The 24,184-nt window shown below is 40.9% G+C and overlaps 1 long non-coding RNA gene across 1 annotated transcript; it reads right to left on the bottom strand.

Moving 5' to 3' along the window:
* Positions 1-9,426: 9,426 nt before the first annotated feature.
* LOC132404477 (uncharacterized) lies at positions 9,427-23,073 on the bottom strand. Its single transcript, XR_009515549.1, has 4 exons — positions 22,902-23,073; positions 11,694-11,874; positions 11,477-11,590; positions 9,427-9,871 (listed from the first exon to the last, which is right to left on the bottom strand). It is a non-coding gene; the product is annotated as an uncharacterized LOC132404477 (long non-coding RNA).
* Between the last annotated feature and the right edge of the window lie 1,111 nt (positions 23,074-24,184).

The following is a 24,184-nucleotide window of genomic DNA, read 5'->3' on the forward strand; positions in this document are numbered from 1 at the left end:
CTTCAAATGCTATGGATTAGTAGGATTAGTAGCACACTAGTAATAGTAGTAGTATTAGTAGTAGTAATAGTGCAGTCGAGTATGATGTTTTCCTAAAGGGTTATTCCCCTAATGGAAAATACCTGTGCATGATTTTGTTTAACATGGGGAGGCTACTGCATGGGCAGACACAACACAGTCATTGACAGAGTCCAGTGAGTCCAGTGGCATGGAGTGATAGATGAATAGGGACCCTTCACTGAAGCAACCTTCCTCCATCTTCACTGCCTTTGGATTAGTCATCATCTTCCTCCACCTCCATTGTTGAAGTCTTGGTTGGATTGCTCTTTGCCTGGAACCTTCCATTGGTCTTACCGCCATGGACGACCCTTCCATGAGCTAAGGTCCAGACGGTATCACTCTCATGATCTCAGAAGCTCAGACACCTCTCTAAAATGACAAGGTACAATTCTCATAAGTCTTATACAGTTCCACTTCGAAGGAAATAATTACAGTAATTCTGTTCAAACCACCCTTTCAGACGGTGAGTTCCAGATCACAACAGCTCTCCGAGTAAAGAAAAATCCAATTAATTTTTCAGTAGTTCTTCATCAATGTCTTTGCATTATCATGCAACTCTGCATTCTGAAGATAAATTCAGTAGCTGTTTCATTTGATACACCTGTATGCCTGCTTGTTAATCATAGAGTCATAGAGAGGTACAGCACAGAAACAGGCCATTTGCCCCAAGTAGTCCGTGATGAACCACTTAAACTGCCTACTCCCATCGACCTGCAGCAAGACCACAGCCCTCCATACCCCTTAAATATTGAGACTGAGCTCACATGAACTATTTGTGCTGGCAGCTCATTCCACACTCCCACAACCCTCTGAGTGAAGAAGTTTCCTCTCATGTCCCCCCTAAACTTTTCACCTTTTATACTTACTCCATGACCTTTGGTTGTAGTCCCATCCAATCTCACTGGAAAAAGCCTGCTTGCATTTACCTTATCTATGCCCCTTATAATTTTGTATATCTCTATCAATTCTCTTCTCAATCTTCTACGTTCAAAGAAATAAAGTCCTAACCTGTTCAATCTTTCCATATAGCTCAGGTCCTCCAGACCCGGCAATGCCTTGGAAATTTTCCCTGCATTCTTTCAACCTTATTGACATCTTTCTCTTAGGTTAGGTAGGTGACCAAAACTGCTCATGATACTCCAAATTAGGACTCACCAACGACTTATACAACTTCAACATAGCATCTAATCTCCTGTACTCAATACTTTGATCTATGAAAGCCAATGTGCTAAAAGCATTTTTTTTTACAACTCTGTTATCCTGTGACATCATTTTTAATGAATAATGGACCTGTATTCCCAGATCCCTTTGTTCTACCACACTCCTCAGTGCTCTACCGTTCACTGTGTAAGACCTACTCTGCATTAAATTCCATCTACCATTTTGCAGCCCATTTTTCCAGCTGATCCAGATTCCACTGCAAGTCATGATAGTCTTCCTCGCCGTCCACTACACCCCCAATCTTGGTGTCATCTGCAAATTTGCTGATCCAGTTATAGCTGATCCATTATCATCCAGGTTGTTCATATAAATGACAAAGAGCAATGGACCCAGCACCGATCCCTACAGCACACCATTAGTCACAGGCCTCCAGTCAGAGAGCCACACATCTACTCCCACTCTCTTGCTTCTGTCACAAAAACAAAGCCTTACATAATTTACTACCTCATCCTGAATGTCGAGCAACTGAACCTTCTTGACCAACTTCCCATGTGGGGCCTTGTCAAATACCTTGCCAATGTCCATGCAGACAACATCCACCATGCAAATATCTAATCGGCCAATCATGTGGCAGCAAATCAATGCATAAAATCAAGCAGACATGGTCAAGAGGTTCAGTTGTTCAGACCAAACATCAGAATGAAGAAGAAATGTGATCTACAGAATTGTAAAACAGGTCTTACACACACTAGATTTTTGTATGGTTTGAAGCTGTCAGCAACAGGAAAGGGGCAAATCAGAAACAGGAAAAGGGTAATGACTCTGCTGGATGTTTTTATAGATCCCCGATAGTATCAGGGATATTGAGGAGCAGAGAGGAAGGCAGATTCCGCAATGGTGCAATAATAATAGGGTTGTTGTAATGCAAGATTTTAACTTTCCTAATATTGATTGGCATCTCCTTAGTGAAAGTGGTTTAGATGGGGTGGAGTTTGCTAGGTGTGTTCAGGAAGGTTTCCTGACGCAATTAGTAGATAAGTCAACTTGAGGAGAGGCTGTACTTGATCTGGTATTGGGAAATTAACCTGGTCAGGTGTCAGACCTCTCAGTAGGAGAGCATATTGGAGATAGTGACCACAACTCTATCTCCTTCACCATAGCACTGGAGAGGAATAGGAGCAGACAATTTGAGAAAACATTTAATTGGCATAGGGGGAAATATGATGCCTTTTAGCAGGAACTCGGGAGCATAAATTGGGAGCAGATGTTGTCAGGGAAATGTATGGCAGAAATGTGGCAAATGTTCAAGGAACACTTGCATGAAGTTCTGCATAGGTATGTTCCACTGAGGCAGGAAAAGGATGGTAGGGTTAAAGAAGCATGGGGTACAAGGGTTGTAGAAACTCTAGTTAAGAAGAAAATAAAAGCTTAGGAAAGGTTCAAGAAACTAGGTACTGTTAGAGCTCTAGAAAATTACAAAGTTGCTATGAAGGAGCTTAAGAATGAATTAGGAGAGCCAGAGGGGGCCATAAGAATGACTTCATGAGCAGGATTAAGGAAAACCCAAGGCATTTTACAAGTATGTGAAGATCAGGAGGTTGAGCCGTGTGAGAATAGGACCAATCAGGTGCGAATGTGGAAATTTGTGCATGGAGTTGGAGGAGGTAGCGGAAGTACTTAATAAATACTTTGCTTCAGTATTCAACAGGGTAAATGTGGGAAGCAAGGGAGGAGATTGCTGAGCCACTTGCGATGACCTTTGCATCATCAATAGGGGCAGAACAAGTACCTGAGGGTTGCAAATGTTGTTCCCTTGTTCAAGACAGTGATTAGTAATAGCTCAGGAAATTATAGACCAGTGAGTCTGGCTTCAGTGGTGGGCAGTTGTTGGAAAAGATCCTGAGAGGCAGGACTTATGAGCATTTGGCGAGACATAATCTGATTAGCGATAATCAGCATAATTTTGTCAAGGGCAGGTCATGCCTTATGAGCCTAATTTAATTTCTTGAGGATGTAACAAAACACATTGATGAAGGTAGAGCTGTGGATGTAGTATATATGGATTTCAGCAAGGCACTTGATAAGATTCCCCATGCAAGGGTCCTTCAGAAAGTAAGGAGGGATGGGATCCAAGGAGACCTTGCTTTGTGGATCCCAAATTGACTTGCCCACATAAGGCAAAGGGTGGTTGTAGGTGGTTTGTATTCTACATGATATTCGGTGACCTGTGGTGTTCCACAGGGATCTGTTTTGGGACCCCTCCCTTTTGCGATTTTTATAAATGATCTGGATGAAGGAGTAGAAGGGTGGGTTAGTGAGTTTGCTGATGACACAACTTGTTGTACTGTGTTCAGTTCTGCTCACCTCACTACAGGAAGGATGTGGAGGTATAGAGAAAGTGCAGAGAAGACATACAAGGATGTTACCTGGATTGGAGGGCATACCTTTTGAGAATGGGTTGAGTGAACTTGGCCTTTTCTCCTTGGAGCGATGGAGGATGAGAGATGACCTGATAGATGTGTATAAGGTGATGAGCAACATTGATCGTGTGGACAGCCAGAGGCTTTTTCCCAGGGCTGAAATGGCTAACACAATGGGGCATAGTTTAAAGGTGCTTGGCTGTAAGTACCAGGGGGATGTCTGGGTTAAGTTTTTCGCACAGAGAGTGCTGCGTGGAATGCACTGCCAGTAGCAGTGGTGGAAGCAGATACAATAGGGTCTTTTAAGAGACTCTTAGACAGGTACATGGAACTTAGAAAACAGAGGGCTATGCACTAGGGAAATTCTAGGCAGCTTCTAGAGCAGGATACATGGTTGGCACAACTTTGTGGGCCGAAGGGCCTGTAATGAGCTGTAAATTCCCATGTTCTATGTTCGATATATGTTATATGATATGGGCTCTACAGAGCCCTGATCTCAAAATCATCGAGGCTGTCTGGGATTACCTGGAGAGTCAGAAGCAAGCGAGACAACCAAAGTCTGCAGAAGATCTGTGGCAAGTTCTCCAAGATGCTTGGAACAGCCTACCAGTCCATTTTCTTATAAAACTGCATGGCAGTGTATATGAGAGAATTGTTGCAGTTTTAAAGGCAAAGTGTGGCCAAACCAAATATTGATTTGATTTAGTTTTTTTACAGTTTACTACCCTTGAAAGTAATTTTTTGATGTACAGAAATTTTTCATTTCATTACTTCGAAAGTATCTTCATGTTACAGAATTTTTACTTAGTTCTGAGACTTATGTACAGGGCTGTGTGTGACTTTGCCAGACGAGGTGGGTTGAGAATCTCAGAAACTGCTGATCTTTTCAGATTTTCATGCACAACAGTTTCTAGAGTTTACAGACAATGGTGCAAAAAAAAACAAAACAAAACATCTAGTGCGTGGCAGTTCTGTGGATGAAAATGCCTTGTTAATGTGAGAGGTCAGAGGAAAAGGACCAGATTGGTTTAACCTGACAGGAAGGTGAGAGTAACTCAAGTAACCACGTGCTACAACAGTGGTGTGCAGAAGAGCATCTCTGAGTGCACATCACGTCGAACCTTGAAATGGATGGGCTACAGCAGCAGTAAACTACAAACATTCAGAAATGCACTCACTGGCTACTTTATTGAGTACAGGAGGGAGCTAATAAAATGGTCACTGAGCGTATATCGTTGTTCTCTCATTGTTACTCAAATCTCAGTTCTGGAACTCGGTACCTGATGTTACTTTCTTCATTTAGGTAGCAATAAAAGCATAAAAATACCTCACTATCTATCACCTTCTGAAGGGGATTAGCCACTGTTCTTGCCAGACATACCCACACATGAATAAGCAGATTCTTTGATCTGGGGTCAGTCACCTATCAGAGTTAAATTACTACACTTTATTTGCTTTTAACAAACTATCTTCAATTACCAGCAGTAATCCATGTAACAAACGAAGTACAAGTTTTTTACACTTGCATTCATTTTTTTCACCAGATCCTGCTGATGAAATCCGGACAGCTATGGATGTTTCTGCCTGCTCGACACACCCCACCAAAGTTATTTTCCATTTGTTACATCAGTAGTAGGCCGGCTGGTGGCGTGGTGACTTCGGCGCCGGACTCCAAAGCGAAGATTCCCGAGTTCGAATCCAGTCAGGCCGCTTTCGGGCGCACTTTCCATCCGTGCCCGGTTGAGCGTCGAGCTTGCAACTAGGCCTCGTAAAAAAAAACTGTGCTGTGAGAAGGACGTGGGGGACCACTCACAGAATCTTTCCTCCAAGACAACCACTTGAAAAAAACCTGGTTGCCGAGGCTCTGGCAGAGTATGGCGCACAAAAAAAAACATCAGTAGTGTGTAAATCAACCAACCAATCACACCCTACCCATCTTCCAAGCATTTTAGATCCTCTTTGCAATGGAGAACTTCCTGATACAAAAAAAAAACACATTGCCACAAGGCAGGCATCCAAATGCATCCAGATGGCACAACTGAGTTATTAATGGACTGCATATAGCTGCCTTTCCCGCAGATGGCACAGCATCTGGCTGGCACAATACCAATGGGGAATGCAGTTGCCAAGGTTTTCATTGATGCCAAGGTAAGCATCATCAGAACAGAAGGCACATCAGTGGGATGATGGAGATGGCAAAATTGGTGCAGACAATCAATCGGCAGGCTTGAGTGCGCTGAAAGCCCATGCTCTCCACAGGCATCTCTTCGAGGTTAGTGAATGTTTAACAGTGGTAATAGACCCCAGTAGATTAACAGCTGGTTCAGTTCAGGAGGAGTGAAAACAAAACAAGGGGTGAGGGGAGGAAAGTTTAAAGGAGGTCTGCAGGGCAAGTTTTTTAGGGTAGGTGCCTGGAATGTGCTGCAAAAGGAAGCATAAAAGTAGAGTAAGAATCACGTTTACTATCACTGATATAAGTAGAGAAATTCGGTGTTTTCTGTTAGCAGTAGAGTGCAATACACAGAAAATAATGTAAATTACAATCAGAAATATATGTATGTAAGATAAAATTAAGTAGTGAAAAAGACAGCAAAAATAGTGAGGTAGTGTTCACAGGTGTGTAGTGCGTTCAGAAATTGAATGGTGGAAAGGGAGAAGCTATTCCTAAAACATTGAGAATGTGTCTTCAGGCTCCTGTACCTCCTCTCTGATGATGGTAATGAGAAGAGGGCATGTCCTGACTGAGGGGGGTCCTTAATGATGGATGCTGACTTCTTGAAGATGAAAGAAGATGGTGCCAGCGAACAACGTAACCAAAGGCGGAAAATTTCAGTCAGTTCACTGAACTAGTTCTTTCACTTCTTTTACCTTTTCTTTTTCTTTCAAATGTGATTCTGCTACTGTTGGAGCCTGTGATCTACATGTTGGTGGTGTAATTTCAGGCCAATTGAGCGATCTGGTGCTTTGCTGTCTCCGATGGTGTTCTGTGAGACTTCGAGCCAAGTGTGCGATCTTGCAGCCACGAAGCCTGAAGGCCATGATCGACTCCATTTCTCACCAATCTCACAGATTAAAGCGCTGAGGAAAATTGATATCATTAAGACAAGTGAGTGGTCAGCATCATCTACCAGCCTGAGGAAGGTGTCTGCATGTGACGGTCTCTCCCTCTCATCCACTGCTCCTGAAGGAAGGTCCTTGCATTCAAATGGTCTCTCTCTCTTCTCTCTCTCTCTCTCACTCACTCTCTCTCTCTCCCCCCTCTCTCTCTCTGTCACTCTCTCTCTCTCACTCTCTCCCTCTCTCACTCGATGCTGTTGGAGGACGGTGCCGGAGTTCGGTGTCTCGGGCAAGGTTTAATCACCACGGTTTGTGAATTGGACTCTGAGGTTCACGTTATGATGTGTTATCTGCTTTCTGGTCACTCCCTTTCTTGTTGCTATTTCGAGTGACTTTGAATTGGGGCTGCCTGACACTGAGCTGAACTGAATATGCCTGGACTCTTTTGATTTTGTGTTTCACATTCTGTGTTTTTTGCTTGATTTCTGTTGCCATTGACGCAGTTTTTTTAGTGTGTGTGGTGGGAGGTTTGATGTTTTTCTTTGAATGGGTTCCATGGTTTTCTTTGATTCCTGGCTGTCTCTGGGGAATACAAATCTCAAGACAGTATACTGCATACCTACTTTGACAATAAATGTACTTTGAATCTTTGAGGCATTGCCTTTTGAAGATGTGATAGCAAGGTTTAATAAGCATTCGCATAGACATCTGAGCAGGCAGGGAATAAATGCAGACGGCTAGGATTAGTTTAGATTAGCTCCATGATCAGCTTAGATGTCATAGGCTAAAAGGCCTTTCCCTGCACGGTACTGTTCTATGCTCTATGTTTTAATATTTTTAAACGCTAAGAAATTTCTCAGACTGCTGCTTCACAAAAGCAAAATCTAATATGCACACAGCGGACGATAATGAAGACAAACGGTGTATGAATCTAAACTGCAACAGAGACTGGAGTATTGGAGTGAGGAAGCCTTAATGGTTATACAGAGGTTCAGTCAGACACAACCCAAAGTATTGTGTACAGATTTCGTCTCTGTGCCCATGGAAGAGTACATTTGTCTAAAATGAAGGGGAACATATTAAATGGATTCAGTCATGGGATGAGAGGCAGGGTTGTGGGGGAAATTCTAAGAGATTACATCAGATTGGTTTATACTCAGTGAAATTTAGAAGAATAAAAGGTGATTATATTAGTGCAGATAAGATTCTGAGAGAGCTTGACATAAATTTCCCTAGCTGGTGAGTTTAGAACAAGGGTGAGGAGTTAATGACACAGATGGAGGCCATTCAATCTATCATATGTATGCTGGTTCCCGGAAGAACAATCCCATCATTTCAATAGGTTTCAATAGTACCTAATGTCAGAAAAATGTATACCATTTACATCCTGAAACTCTTTTTCTTCACAAACATCCACGAAAACAGAGAAGTGCCCCAAAGAATGAATGAGAGTTAAATGTTAGAACCCCCAAACTCTCCCCAATCCCCTCTCCCATGCACAAGCAGCAGCAAGGCAACAACCACCCCACCACAAAAAAAGCATTGGCACTTCCCCCCCCCACCCCCACCGAGTTCTCAAGCGTGTGGGAAAGCTTCAATAAAGACACAGAGTTGTGGTACCCCAGACTACTCATTCATCCGATAATTCGAAATGCCACAGGCTCACTCTCTCTCCCTCGTAAGGGAAATATGGGTGTCCCTGTTTCACAGGGAGAGGGGAGACATCACAAATATCTTGCTGATTTATGATGTTAAAAGTCTGTAGCCTCGCTTTATCGGAGCTCTGCACCCAGAGAGTTGGCCCCATGACTCAGGCCTCTGGACAGACAGCCCGCGGCAGTTAACCCGCTGCTCCTGATGTTCCATGTTCTCCCGCGACGCCCCAGTCAGGGGCACCGGCCTTGAATCAGCCCATCTCCAGAGCCGTGAAAATTCGGCACCCTGAAGGTGAGCTAGTCTTCCAGGCCGCGTCCTTGAGATATCAAAAAGCGAGCAGTCACGAAGTCCTGAGAGCAGGTCCCATTCCTGCAAAGAACTGAAGTCAGAGAAGTAACTCCAGGTCAGGGTCTTCAGGTCAAAAAGAAAGAGAAGAGATATCAAAGATAGAAATAGAGCTGTTTCTGAAGATGCCAGCGAAGGAGTCGTTGTTTAGCACCACCGTCACTTCGCTCCACCCCCAAAGTTTTCCCCTGTAATCCTGCGATTTATTCTCTCACATACCCATCCCTTTTGATTATTTTGCCAGTTTTCTACACTCAGAGGTAATTTTCAATAGCTTTGGGATATGGAAGAGGACGGGAGCACCTAGGGGAAGCCTGAAGGGTCATATAGAGATAGTAGGCAAATTCCACACAGATAGCATCAGAGGTCAAGGTAGCATCAGGATCCTTCGAATTGAAAGTGGCGGGGCTAATGCTGCCAAACCCTTAATGAGGAGGAGGATGAATGCAGGGAATCATCGGCCAAGGAGAAATTTGAATAAGCCATAACCCAGTATATCCAGTGCAGAGGGCAATAAATCTTCGGACATTAGGAGCAAGAGAAGTGAGGATTGCAAAATACAATTGCAAATATACCATGAAGCTAAGGGATGGGGGAGAAGGATAAAATCGTCTCCTTCTTCTGCTAAGATATGGCTGAAAACAGTGGTGATTGCCAAATCACTCATCATTAAAGAGTAGCTTTATTTGTCACACATACATTGAAACATCAAAACATACTGTAAAAGAGCAGCTTTCATCAGATCAAATCAGTAAGGGTGTATCAGGGACAGTTTGCAAGTGCTGCCATATCATCGGTGTCAATATAGTATATCCACAACTAACTAACCCTAACTGTTCACCTTTGGTATGTGTGAGGAAACCGGAGGACCCAAAGGAAGCCCATGTGGTCATGGGCAGGACGTACAAACTCTTTTCAGGCAAACATGATTACTGATCGCTGGTGCTGTAAAGTTATTGCACCAACCATTACACTACCATGCCACTTGCTATTGGAAGCTTTTCTCAAGCAGAAGAGGATTCTGGTTTCTGGTTAAATTCAAAAGAACAGCTTCTTCTTCAAAATGTCACTGATTTTTTTTTAGCAGTTATTGAGGTAAGAAACACTCTAGTTGCTGGAAATCTGAAACACAAACAGAAAATGTTGGATATACGCAGCAGGCCAGGCAGCATCTGTAGAAAAAGAAATAGAATTAACACTTCAGGTTAATAATTTCAAACAAAAAATTCAGAAATCAAACATTCTGAGTTGCAGAGAACAATCTATAATTAAGCATCCTTCACATTTCTCTCTCAGCCCTCATCTCCACTCTATTAAAATACCAAGTGTTTATGGTTCTCCAGATCGGTGATTGTGTCTTTAATTTGGATCCTCTTTTTAAGCAAGGTCATAGCATGCCCTTAAATGTGACATGAGTTTCCCAAACTAACTCCTCTCTCTGTGTCCCTGACAGATAGAGGCAATAGAGTCTGTTAATGATCCAGAGATAGCCTTTGAAACAAGGGCCAAATATAAGTGGCTGAACAATAAATAGCAAGTGTGAAATGAAGGTACGAGTGAGTGGGAAGAGCAGTCTGTTCAACACTCCCACACTGTCCCAACATGAAGGCATAAGTGACATTTGTTGGAAGGAGTATTTACAAAAATGGTGATGTTTTCATTAGTGGCTCTGTTGCAGCTGATCATTGGTTTAGTTACATCTCAGTAATTATCAGTATGTTTTCTGAAAGTATTCTTGTTTTTTTTTTATTTATTCCTCACTACCTTCTACTCAAGACATTTTGAGAGGCGTTGGATTCCATGTGCTGCCTGGATTCACGCTCCCCTCAAAAAGAAACAATGATAAATCTTGGCAGGTGGAAGGTACCAGTGCCTCAGGACTTGTACCACCAGGTTCAAGAACAGTTACTAACCACATTCATCAGGCTCTTGCACAAAGGGGATAACTACACTCACTTAGGTGTTCCAACTACCAATGATGCCATTTTTAGGACTCTTTATCTTGTTATTTCATCTTCTTGTTATTTACTGCTATTTATTTATATTAACATTAGCACTCTTTGTTGTCTTCTGCATGCTAGTTGATCTTTCATTAATCCTGTTATAGTTGCTTTTCAATAGCAAAGTATCTTGAATTAAACTTTTATTACTGGGGTGGGTGCTGGTTATTGCTCACCTAGTTCAGTTACTGTACTTATTTGGTACTAACTTGGTGCATTTTCACTCCAAACCTATAGGGGTGCTGTCCTGGTCTTTGTTCCCAATACCACACCTGCAGCCTTCCCAAATTAAATCAAGGGTTTAGGCCCAGAGCAGATTTTCTTTACCTGCTCTCAGAGCAAATGTTAATTTGGGGTGACAACAAATGAAATGAAATCAGGCAGAGATACAAGAATCTGCAGAAGCTGAAATCTGGAGCAATATACAAGATGCTAAGGGGAACTCAATGGGTCAGGCAGCATCTGTGGAGAGAAGTGCACAGTCGGTGTTGCAGGTTGAAACCCTTCATCTAGGCTGAAATCAAGCTATAGAAAAACTTCCATTTCAGTGGTCTCTACAAAAATATCTGTCTGGAAGTAAAAGATGTGAAAAAAGTAGGAACAGGGATAGACAATTCAATTGGAACAAGGCTAAACATTAACTTCAAGCCCATTTTCCTCTTCTGACTCCTTCAGGTCCACGAACCATCAATCTCAGCTTTGGTATAGTCATCAACTAAGCATCCACAAGGATTCCAAGGATTTTTATCTCCTCTGAATGAAAAATGTTTCTCTTACCTTGGTCCCAAAAAGCTTTTGGACCTCCTTCTGGGATCTGCATACAAAGCAAGCCCTCTTTCGGAATGGGGTCTGAGCGATTGCACTGAGAACAGGATACTTGGGTGAATGACTCTAGAAGATTTCAATAACATTGTCAGGTGAGTGCATGCAAAACACTGTCCAAATGCAGCATTCAAAATGTCCATGATGCTGTGAAGTAAATGTTGTACAGTACCACAGGCACTTCATTTCTTCTCTTTCCTTCCATTGGTTTATTACCGGGGCTGGGGCTTGTGGGGGTGGGGGGGGGAGGTGTGGTTGGATGCAATGAATAGAGGACAATGATAATGATACGGGGAGGGTGGGGAGTGGGGAAGGAGACAGCTCTACCGGTTACTCACTTGACAGCAAGAAACCTGAAACGAGACAATGGATAAGAATATAGCCAGTTCTCAGCACGGTATAAGTTATGGTACTATTCTAAGTCTTCAAAAGTCAAATAAAACTCATAGCATGCGTCATAATGGGTGAACACACACAAAAAGCTGGATAGTCACTTTGACAAAGTGAGAGTCACTTGAGAGTGAGAGTCACTTTGACAAAGTTTTGCACATGAGGCTGCTAAGCAAGATAATAGTATTAAAGGAAAGATACTAGCATGGATAGAAAATTGGCTGACTGGCAGGAGCAAAGAGTGGGATAAAAGGGGCCTTTTCTGGTTGGCTGCCAGAGGCAAGTAGTGTTCTGCGGGGGTTGGTGACAGGTCCTGACGAAGGGTCTCAGCCCGAAACATCGACAGTGCTTCTTCCTATAGATGCTGCCTGGGCTGCTGCATCCCACCAGCATTTTGTGTGTGTTGCTTGGTGATTGAACTGCTTCTTTTCACATTATATGTCAGTGATTCGGATGACGGAATTGATGGTTTTATGGCCATGTTTGCAGATGATACAAAAGTAGGTGAAGGGGTAGATAATGTTGAGGAAGCAGAAATCTGCAGAAGGATTTAGACAGATTAGAAGAATGGGAAAAGAAATGGCAGACAAGTCAAGCCATAGTCATAGTCAAGTCAAGTCACTCTTTATTGTCATTTCAACCATAACTACTGATACAGAACACAGTAAAAACAAGACAATGTTTTTCAGGACCATGGTGCTGCATGAAACAATACAAAAACAACACTGAACTATGTAAAACAACACAAAAACTACACTAGACTACAGACCTACCCAGGACTACATAATGTGCACAAAACAGTGCAGGCATTACAATAAATAATAAACAAGACAATAGGCACAGTAGAGGGCAGTACATTGGTGTCAATCCAGGCTCTGGGTATTGAGTAATCTGATGGCTTGGGGGAAGAAACTGTTACATAGTCTGGTCATGAGAGCCCGAATGCTTCGGTGCCTTTTCCCAGATGGCAGGAGGGAGAAGGGTTTGTATGAGGGGTGCATGGGGTCCTTCATAATGCTGTTTGCTTTGTGGATGCAGTGTGTAGTGTAAATGTCTGTAATGGCAGGAAGAGAGAACCTGATGATCTTCTCAGCTGACCTCACTATCCGCTGCAGGGTCTTGCGATCCGAGGTGGAATATAATATAGGGAAGTATATGGTCATGCACTTTGGTAGAAGGATTCAAGGTATGAGACTATTTTCTAAATGGAGAGAAAATTCAGAAAACAGAAGTGTAAAGGGACTTGGGAGTCTTTGTGCAAGACTTCCTGAAGATTAACATGCAGGTTAAATCAGTAATGAAGGCAAATGGAGAGTTAGCACTCATTTTGAAAGTACTAGAATATAAAAGCAAGGGTATTTTGCTGGGGTTTGATAAGCCATTGCTCAGACTGCACTTGGAAATAGTGTGAGCTGTTTTGGGCCCCTTAACTAAAAAAATTATTGTCATTAGAGGTGGTCCAGAGGAGGTTTACAGAAATGAGTGTGTTACTGTACTGTATGAGAAGTGCTTTATGGCTCTCAACCTGTACTCGCTGGAGTTTAGAAGAATGGGGGAGTGGGGAATCTCAATGAACCTCATTAAACATTGAACAGCCCAGATAGAGTGGATGTGGAGAGGATGTTTCCTATAGTGAGGAGTCTAGGACCAGAGGGCACAGCCTCAGAATAGAGGGATATACCTTTACAGCACAGATGAGGAGTAAATTCTTTAGCTAGAGGGTGGTGAATCTGTGGAATTTATTGCCACAAACAGCTGTGGAGGCCAAGTCTTTGGTGTATTTAAAGCGGAGGTGATAGGTTTTTGATTAGTAAAGTTGTCAAAGGTTACAGGGAGAAGACAGAAGAATGAGGTTGAGAGAGATAATAAATCAGCCATGATGGAATGGTGGAGCAGATGCAGTGGACCAAATGGCCAAATTCTGCTCCTGTGTTTCATGGTATTATGATCCGATGGTCAGGCAGCATCAATGGAAAGGAATAAAGAGCTGATGTTTTGGATCGAAACCCTTCTTGATTTCATAATAGGTAGTAGTAGGCAGCTGTTGATCCCAGGGGATCATGGGTTTGTGCTTCTGGTGGACTGTGTCCTCTCCAGGGAGCAAAACTGGGAGGGAGGATTTGAAGAAACAGTTGTTGCCAATGCAGCGGGCTCACCCTCTCCACATCACTGATGTAGTCCAAGGGAAGGGCAAGCGCTGATACACCTTGGCACCAGTGTCATCGCAGAGGTTGCCAGAGTGAAGTTGTAAACAACATCAAACTGCCTTAAGGACCCCGACTCCAGATTTCTTCCTCGAGGTTTGCTCCTGAAGCCTTTCCCATGGGTGCGTTTGGCCGCAAGGCAGCGGAGGTTTAAAATCAGAGTTTTCCTTCTCCGAGGTGGGCTGCTGTCCAAGGCTGACGAGCCCCATCTGCCTGAAGCAACTGGTTTTGAGGCACCAGTGATCGGCCTTTGCCCCTTCTCTTGTCAGTAGAAACAGTCCCGCCGGGCTTAGTAGCTAAGCCACATGTGAAGGCCAAGAGTTGGACATGGTTGTCAAAGACCGTTCGAGACACATGCCACTTGGAGCACTTTATAGGTAGTGAGAGCTTATCCCCACTACCACCACGTCAATGACAGCCTTAAGAACCACAACCAATGGATGAAGCTATTCTATTTTGTGCCATCATCTCATCACAAAAGGGGTGTGATTATAAACAAATCACATTATCCCTGAAAGGAGCTTCACCCAGTAAGTCAAACCACAGATGTGAAGCTGATTTATTATTCAGTTAACATTATAATTCTTTAATTTAATTGGTTATGGAGGTACCCATTTGCTTGTTGTGTGCTCTTGGTGTCAGCTGTTCCTGTTTCTCTCTCACATTTTCAACGAGCTGACACACTCAGAATTGAAAAACCTAAATAAGCAAAGACTGAAGGCCTACAGTAGTAGATTATTTATTTGTATTTATTTATCACACATACATTGAAAGATACAGTGAATTGTGTCATTGGCATTTACAACCAGCATACTCAAGGATGTGCTGGGGGCAAGCACACAGTCCGATGCCCATATTGCTCCACAGAATATCGCCATAGATATAATGTACTAAATATTCTGTAGATTTTGGCCCACTTTAGGAGATTGGATTTTAAGAGTCTGAGCAATAGAAACTGGGTTAGGCTGGAGATGAAAGAGATCAGCTTTGTTTGTCACATATACGTTGTTACGTACCATTGTCACATGACTGGGGCTAAAGCTATACTGGACTTAAGGTAATGGTCTTGTGATGGTGGAGTGGTGTCATTTTCCCATCAGTAGAGGTCATGTGACAAGTTTTATTTATAGGGTATAAAAGGAGAACCCCTCCCTGTGAGGAGGGGCAGTTCGTGGCTGGATTTGCCATGTTGACTTCATGCCACTGTGTGATTTAATGTTGTGACGCAGTTTATTTGAAAGATGAAGTTTTATCTAATGCCTAAAGTTTAAAAGGTCATTGCCAGCAGTTTCTTTATAACACTGCTAGTTGAGAATCAGTGGAGAGTGAAGATTGGAGTTCGGGAGATAAAGGATCGAGGAGAATCAATTTTGATGGGGAAACAGGTTCGACCTTGTTTGATCCTTATTCAGAAGGAATTCGTTGACTGTTCTCGTATTAATCCCTATGAAATAGCAGAAAGGATTGAGTACAGTGTTGTAAAGGAACGGTCAGTGCCTTTAAGCCATTTCGTTACGCAAATTCTTCGTGGGAAAAATTCGATTTGGGAACCAAAGCAACACGACGTGAAAGAGAATTTAAATCATCTTAAAAAGTCTCTCCCTTAAATGGACTGTGAGCATTTTGAACTTTTACAATACTACTTTGAAGAACTGTTTAAGCTGCTGCACAGCAGCTGATTTCCGGTTACGTTGGTGATTTGTTTACTTTTGGGGGTTTGTTTTTCAGTGTTTAATAGACATGTTGTTTGTTATAAAAACCCCTGCCTAACTCATATATTTATTGTTGCCTGAATCCGTAACATATATATGGGGGCTGCGTCCAGATTGGATCATTTGAGTTTAAATGCTTGTTAAATTTTGAATCAGTGTTTTGGAAAAGGGGAATACTCGATTCGTTTGTTTGATTGGCTTGTGAGTGGTATTTGGCAACAATGTTTCTGGCTTCGCCAGACGCGGAGTTGTTGGCAAAGGCGAAAAAAACTGAGGTATCTGAGATAGCTAGTAGATTGCAACTTCAAAGTATTTTGAAGACTACATCAAAGGCTGTAATACAGAGAACAATCTGTATCCATACTATGTGGATTCGGGTGATTTTGATGAATCAATTTTAGAGTCGTTTTCAATAAGTAATATAGAGATGCAGTTGCAAATCGAACAGATGAAGTTGGAACAAAGTAAAGCAGAATTGGAGTGTTGTAGGTTAGAAGCTGATCAGAAAAAAACGGATTTTGAATATGCAATGACGGAATTAAGGCCTGGGAATCAGTCTTCTGGTTCTAGAAAACCATTTGTTGCTAGTCAAGAAATTAAATTGGTCCCACCATTTAGTGAAACAGAAGTGGAAAGATATTTCCAACATTTTGAAACGATTGCTTAGATTTCAGAGTGGCCGAAAGATAAATGTTGTTATAGAGTGTAATTAAAGGCAAAGCACAACAAGTTTATACAGCTTTAACTGCTGCGCAAGCACTTGATTAGGATATTGTGAAAATGCATATTTTAAAATCATACGAATTAGTCCCAGAAGCATATAGAGAAAGATTCAGAAGTTTGAAGAAGTCTGTGGAAAAAACTTATGTGGAATTTGCCTATGATAAAGCTGTGTGTTTTGAGAGATGGGTTTCTTCTAAAAATGTAAATGAGGACTATGATGCATTGAAAGAGCTCATTTTAATGGAGGAATTTAAAAGAAGCATCCCTGTTGAAGTAAGGACCTGCTTAAATGAGACAGATACTGATAAATTGCAGGACTGTGCTAGATTAGCTGATGAGTATGTTTTAATCCATAAGAATAAATTTCCTCAGGGCAGAATTTTTAAGAGGAAAAATAACACAGAGACTCAAGGTAAATCAGAAATTAAATCAGAAGTTAATGAGAAAGGTAAGGAGGAAGGAAAACCTGTGAAGGAAAGACAGTTTGGTCTTATTTGTAACTATTGTAAGAAGCCTGGCCATGTAATAGCTAACTGTTTCAGATTGAAAAAGAAAGAGAAGGAAGCAGTTCCAGATGCTTGTGTGCAACATACTGAAGCACCTGTAAAATTACAGGGTTTGATAAACACAAATGAGGTTTTGTTAGAGTCTGACCAAGTTAGAAAGGGATATGATCATTTTATAACTGAAGGGTTTGTATCCTTGAAAGAAGGATCTATTCCGGTGCCAATAAAAATCCTTAAGGATACTGGAGCTTCTCAATCACAGATGTTAGACAGTGTATTGAAGTTTAATGAAGAGTCTGATACTGGTGAGGTAAATTATATAAGAGGTGTTGGGAGAGATTTTATGCCTGTACATTTGCATAAAGTAAATTTAAAGTCAGGGTTAGTTACAGGATTTGTTAAAGTAGGATTAGAGCATAGCTCACCTGTGAAGGGTATTTCTTTATTGTTAGGTAATGACTTGGCAGGTGGACAAGTTTTTCCTGAAGTGCATTTGACAAAGGAGTCAGAGGAACCAGAGATGAATTCTAACACAGATTCTTCCTGTGTTGTGACTAGAGCTATGGCTAAAAAGATTGATGCGCAGAATGAGGTTGTTACTCATGACTGTTCAACTCAGGATTCGAGTTTTGAGGATGTGTCAGAGACTTTCTTACCTTCGTTGTTTGAAAAAGATTCTTGGAGTAAGTCTGACTATGAAGATTTATCTCTGTCTCGGAAGGAGATGATAGCAGAGCAGAATAGAGACCCTGAGATTATAAAATTAAGAGAGCAGGCTTTACTAGATAGTGAAATTTAGAAGGTGCCAGTAGGATATTACTTGGAAAAAGGAGTGTTGATGAGGAAGTGGAGATCACCTACAATTCCTGCGAGTAAGGAATGGAATATTGTTTACCAGGTAGTTGTCCCTAAAGTTTATCAAAATGAGATTTTGACTTTCGCTCATAGTGGGCCTTTAGGTGGACATCAAGGGGTAAGGAAAACTGTGGACAAGATTTTAAAACATTTTTACTGGCCTGGTTTAAGAAAAGATGTGGTGATGTTTTGTAAAATGTGCCATACTTGTCAAATTGTGGGTAAACCAAATCAAGTTACACCAGTGGCTCCATTACAACCTATTTCAGCATTTGGTGAACTGTTTTCTAAAGTTATTGTAGATTGTGTTGGTCCATTACCAAAGAGAAAAACTGGTTATCAGTACTTGTTGACTATCATGTGTACTTCGTCTAGGTTTCCAGAGGCAGTACCGCTTAGGAATATAAAAGCTAGAACTGTGACAAAGGCCCTTATAAAATTCTTTACTTATTTTGGATTATCTAGGGAAATACAAACTGATCAAGGCAGTAATTTTATGTCTGGATTGTTTCAACAGATAGTTTATAAATTGGGAGCTAAACGAATCACTTCATCTGCATACCATCCAGAGTCGCAAGATGCCTTGGAGAGGTTTCATTCTACCCTCAAGAATATGATTAGGACATATTGTATGGAAAATGAAAGTGATTGGAATGAGGGTATAAACTTACTTTTATTTGCAGTAAGGGAATTGGAACAAGAATCTTGAGGTTTCAGTCCATTTGATCTTGTATTTGGGTATAGAGTTAGAGGACTTTTAGCTTTATTAAAAGAACAGTGGATTAGTAAGGAAATACACACTAATTTGTTGGACTATGTTTTGAAATTTAAGGACAGGTTACATAAAGCTTGTAGCCTAGCTAAGGAAAATTTAAAATTGGCTCAGGAGAAAATGAAAACTTGGTATGATAAAGAAGCTAGGATGAGGATGTTTAAGCCTGGAGATAAGGTGTTGGTTCTTTTCCCAGTGGAAACAAATCCTTTACAAGCTAGATTTCATAGTCCTTATGAAATTATGTCTAAAATCAATGATGTGGATTATGTGATAAAAACTCCAGATCATAGAAGGTCAACACAACTTTGCAATATAAATATGATAAAACCATATTTTAGGAAACAATCTGATACTGTGACTGTTGTGGTTAGTGAGAATGAGTTTGATTTAACTAGGAACATGATGGATGATTCATCTGAATTTCATTCTAAATCCAACATTGTTTCTGTTAGGTTACCAAATTCAACTATTCTGGAAAATATTGATGAGAAATTAGCACATTTACAGCTAGAGCAGAAACAGCAGATGAAGATTTAATTTTTAAATATAAGGATTTGTTTCCAGATGTTCCGAGAAGGACTACTATAGCTTCACATGATGTAGATGTTGGAGGTGCCAAACCTAATAAACAACACCCATATAGGATGAACATAGAAAAATGTGAACTTGCTGAGAAAGAAATTAAATAAATGTTAGAGAGTAATATCATTAAACATTCTAACTCGAATTGGAGTTCACCCTGTGTTATGGTGCCAAAACCAGATGGTAGTATTAGGTTTTGTACAGACTATAGGAAGGTGTATGCTGTAACAAAAACAGATGCATATCCAATTCCTAGAGTAGACGATTGTGTAGATAAAGTTGGAAAAGCAAAGTTTCTTACAAAGATTGATTTTTTGAAAGGGTATTGGTGTGTTCCATTAACAGACAGAGGTAGAGAGATTTCTGCATTTGTAACTCCATCTGGGCTATGTGAATATAATGTTCTTCCATTTGGGATGAAGAATGCCCCAGGTACTTTCCAGAGGATGATTAACTCTGTGATTCAGGGATTCAAAGATACTGATGCTTATATTGATGATTTGGTGACAAGGAATGATACATGGGAAGCACACATTATTGCAGTGGAGAAATTGTCCGAAAGGCTTTCAAAAGCTAACTTAACTATTAATTTAGCTAAGAGTGAATTTGGACATGCCACTGTGACTTACCTTGGTTATGTTGTGGGTCAAGGTAAGATAGCTCCTTGTTCAGGCAAAAGTTCGGACAATTTTAGAGATTCCCATTCCAACAGGGAAAAATACTCTCAGAAGATTCTTGGGAATGGTAGGATATTATCAAAAATTTTGTAAAAATTTTGCTCATGTTGCCCTTCCATTAACTAACCTTTTGCAGAAGAATGTGAAGTTTGTGTGGACAGTGCCTTGTCAAGAAGTATTTGAAAAATTGAAAACAATGATATGTCAACAACCGGTGCTTAAGGCACCTGACTTTGAAAAACCTTTTTCATTAGCTGTAGATGCTAGTGATGAGGCTGCAGGAGCAGTATTAATGCAAAGGAATGAGGGTGATGAGGTTGATCATACAGTAGCTTACTTTTCTAAGAAATTTAATAAGCATCAAAGAAATTATTCGACAATAGAGAAGGAATTGTTATCTCTTGTTTTAGCTTTAGAATATTTTGAGGTATATATTGGTACAACTCAAAAACCACTTATTGTCTACACTGATCATAATCCGTTAGTTTTTCTGAGTAAGATGAAAAACAAAAACAGAAGATTATTAAATTGGAGTTTGATGTTACAAGAGTACAATATTATGATAACTCATATTAAAGGTAAAGATAATGTGGTTGCTGATTGTCTATGTTGATGTTGAATGTACAATGTAATTTTTTTTGGAGTGGTTTTTTTTACAATTGTAACACTTCTACTGTATTGTAAGATGTTATATGATGATACTATATTGTATATTGTGTATGTTATAAAATTTATACATTTGTTGTTCTTGTAAATAATTGTTAATTTTTTTTGGAGGGAGGTGTTACGTACCCTTGTCACATGACTGGGGTTGAAGCTATACTGGACTTGAGGTAATGGTCTTGTGATGGTGGAGTGGTGTCATTTTCCCATCAGTAGAGGTCATGTGACAGGTTTTATTTACAGGGTATAAAAGGAGGACCCCTCCCTGTGAGGAGGGACAGTTTGTGGCTGGATTTGCCATGTTGACTTCATGCCACTGTGTGATTTAATGTTGTGATGCAGTTTAGTTGAAAGATGAAGTTTTATCTAATGCCTAAAGTTTAAAAGGTCATTGCCAGCAGTTTCTTTATAACACTGCTAGTTGAGAATCTGTAGAGAGTGAAGATCGGAGTTCAGGAAATAAAAGATTGAGGAGAATCAATTTCGACAGGGAAACAGGTTCGACCTTGTTTGATCCTTATTCAGGAGGAATTCGTTGACTGTTCTCGTGTTAATCCCTATGAAATAGCAGAAAGGATTGAGTACAGTGTTGTAAAGGAACGGTCAGTGCCTTTAAGCCGTTTCGTTATGTAAATTCTTCATGGGAAAAATTTGATTTGAGAACCAAAACAACACGACGTGAAAGAGAATTTAAATCATCTTAAAAAGTCTCTCCCTTAAATGGACTGTGAACATTTTGAACTTTTGCAATACTACTTTGAAGAACTGTTTTTGCTTCATCGCTTTAAGAACTGTTTAAGCTGCTGCACAGCAGCTGATTTCCGGTTACGTTGGTGATTTGTTTACTTTTGGGGGGTTCGTTTTCAGTGTTTAATAAATGTGTTGTTTGTTATAAAAACCCCTGCCTAACTCATATATTTATTGTTGCCTGAATCCGTAACAACGTCAAAACATTGGGTGAAATGTACAGTTTGTGTCAATGGCCAACGCAGTCTGTGAACTGTGTTGGAGGCAGCTCACATATGTCACCATGCCTCCAATGAAACATAGCATGTCCACAATTCACTAACCCTAACCCGTATTTCTTTAGAATGTGAGAGGAAGCTGGAGTACCCAGGGGAAACCAATGGGAAGAACGTGCAAACACAATACAGGATTTAAACCTCGATGGCTGACACTGTAAAGTGTCGCGCTAACCTTATGCTACATGAAGGATGAGAGGGGATCTGATTGAAACATATAAGATTATTAAGGGATTGGACACACTAGAAGCAGGAAACATGATCCCAATGTTGGGGGAGTCCAGAACCAGAGGCCACAGTTTGAAAATAAGGGGTAGGCCATTTAGAACGGAGTTGAGGAAAAACTTTTTCACCCAGAGAATTGTGGATCTATGGAATACACTGCCTCAGAAGGCAATGGAGACCAGTTCTCTGGATGCTTTCAAGAAAGAGTTAGATAAAGCTCTTAAAGGTAGCAGTGTCAAGGGATATGGGGAGAAGGGAGGAATAGGGTATTGATTGTGTATGATCAGCCATGATCACAGTGAATGGCAGTGCTGGCTTGAAGGGCTGAATGGCCTACTCCTGCACCTATAGTCTATTGTCTGTCCCTTATGCACACTCAAATGCACTCCACTACTTAGCAAGATAAAGGCTTATCTTTCACTTCAAGCTCACTTCCAAACTCTATTCAGGTGTCTATCATTTTCTAGAATGTCAATAATTAGCAAGTTCAAAGTACATTTATTATCAAATTATGTATGCAGTATTCAATCCTGATATTTGCCTTCCCACAGCCACAAAACAAAGAAAAACAGTGGAACCTGTGCAAAGAAAACGTCAGAACAGCCTCCCCAACCACACGCAAAAAAATCACGCCAATGGCAAAAAAACACAAGAAAAGTCAAGAATGTCATCAAAGGAGTTTGGATATATTCAGTTTCAGTTCAGTTCTATTCAATCTAGCAATGTGTCGTTCATTATCTGTGGCCACCCCAATCAAAATCACACAAAATAGCAACAAAAAAAAAGGAGTGATCGGAAACCAGAAACACTATGGAATCTAATCCACAACCGCAGCGATTAAACCTTGCCCAAGACTCAGGAGCCTGGCATCACTCTCCGGTAGGATTGAGTGAGAAAGAGATCATTCCTCCAGCAGCAGCTAGCGAGAGGCTGGCATACGGCGCTGAACACCCGCTCACCTTCCACTCACACCTCAATGATTTCAGTCCTTTAACCCGTAAGATCAATGCGAAATGGAGTCAATCATGAACTCCAGGCTTCCTGACCTTGAAGATGCACGCCAGCCTCAGAGACAGCAGAGCACCATATCGCTCAATCAGCTTGAAAACGCACCACTGAAATGTAGATCACAGGTTCCAACAATAGCGGAACCACTTTTGAAAGTAAACAAAGGCATAGAAGAAGTGAAAGAAGTAGTTTCATGACCCGTCTGGAGGAGGTTGCCCTTGGGGGGGGTTTGTTAACTGGTGCCATCTTTTTCCAGTTAGACACACTCTGCATTAAAAGACTGTACAGATTGTCACGTGCAATAAGATGCAATAAAACTCCTTGCTTATAAGAAGCTCACAGAGTGAACAGTATATATGGTCATAATAAATGCAACAGCAAATACAGTGATGAATGCAAAATGACAGAAAGATGCATCGATAGCACTGAAGTCTGAAGTAGTGCTAAGAGAAATACCGAAGTGACAAATTAGGAATAACTGTGGGAGATAGATTTACGAGTCAAAGAACGTGGCGGTGCCACTAGAAAGAATGATGAAGATTCAATTTATCCCAAGACATTGAAAATTAGGAATGCCAGACTGAAGCTGGAATTATGGATCAAGATTTAATGTGACAAGCCAAATCAGATCGGTAGATGTGTGTAGGCATGGCAGAATATTAATGCAATCTCACTGGTGGAAAACAGTACAATAAGCTGCACAGGGAAGTTTACGAAGATTCAGCATGTCATCTAGAACTTTGACAAACCTCTATGGGAGAGTGGTGGAAAGTATATAGACTGGTTGCATCATGGCCTGGTGTGGCTGGAACAGAAAAGCCTACAAAAAGTAATAGATACTGTTATGTTTTGTAACTCCAGGAACTAATTGAAAGAAAAACACAAGAGCCTGGGATACTTGTCTACTTAGTCTTTTCTCTCTTTTTATTCTTTAGTGAGGCATTCACATATGACGTGGTGATGTAATGACATATGCCATTCACATACTTCTCACATATAACACATAATGAGTTATGTAAACAAGGAATGCTTAATCAAATATATTTACAATATTACTAAAATATTACTGAAATATTAAATTCGCTATACTCCTTCCTGCTTAGCTATAAACTGCAACAATATAGAATGCATCTTAACTCAAATATATAACATATTGCTCTCAAGTCAATACAGTACATATACAGAGTATACTATATAATGCAACTATTATATAGACATCCACAGCATACTTGTCTGATTCAGGCTTAAAGACAATCACTGTGGAGGAACTTATACTCTTGTGGAATAATGTCTTTTCTGACAAGGGGAAGGAGGGGGGGGG

This window comes from Hypanus sabinus, chromosome 2, assembly GCF_030144855.1.
Source record: "Hypanus sabinus isolate sHypSab1 chromosome 2, sHypSab1.hap1, whole genome shotgun sequence".
Taxonomy (NCBI): Eukaryota; Metazoa; Chordata; class Chondrichthyes; order Myliobatiformes; family Dasyatidae; genus Hypanus; species Hypanus sabinus.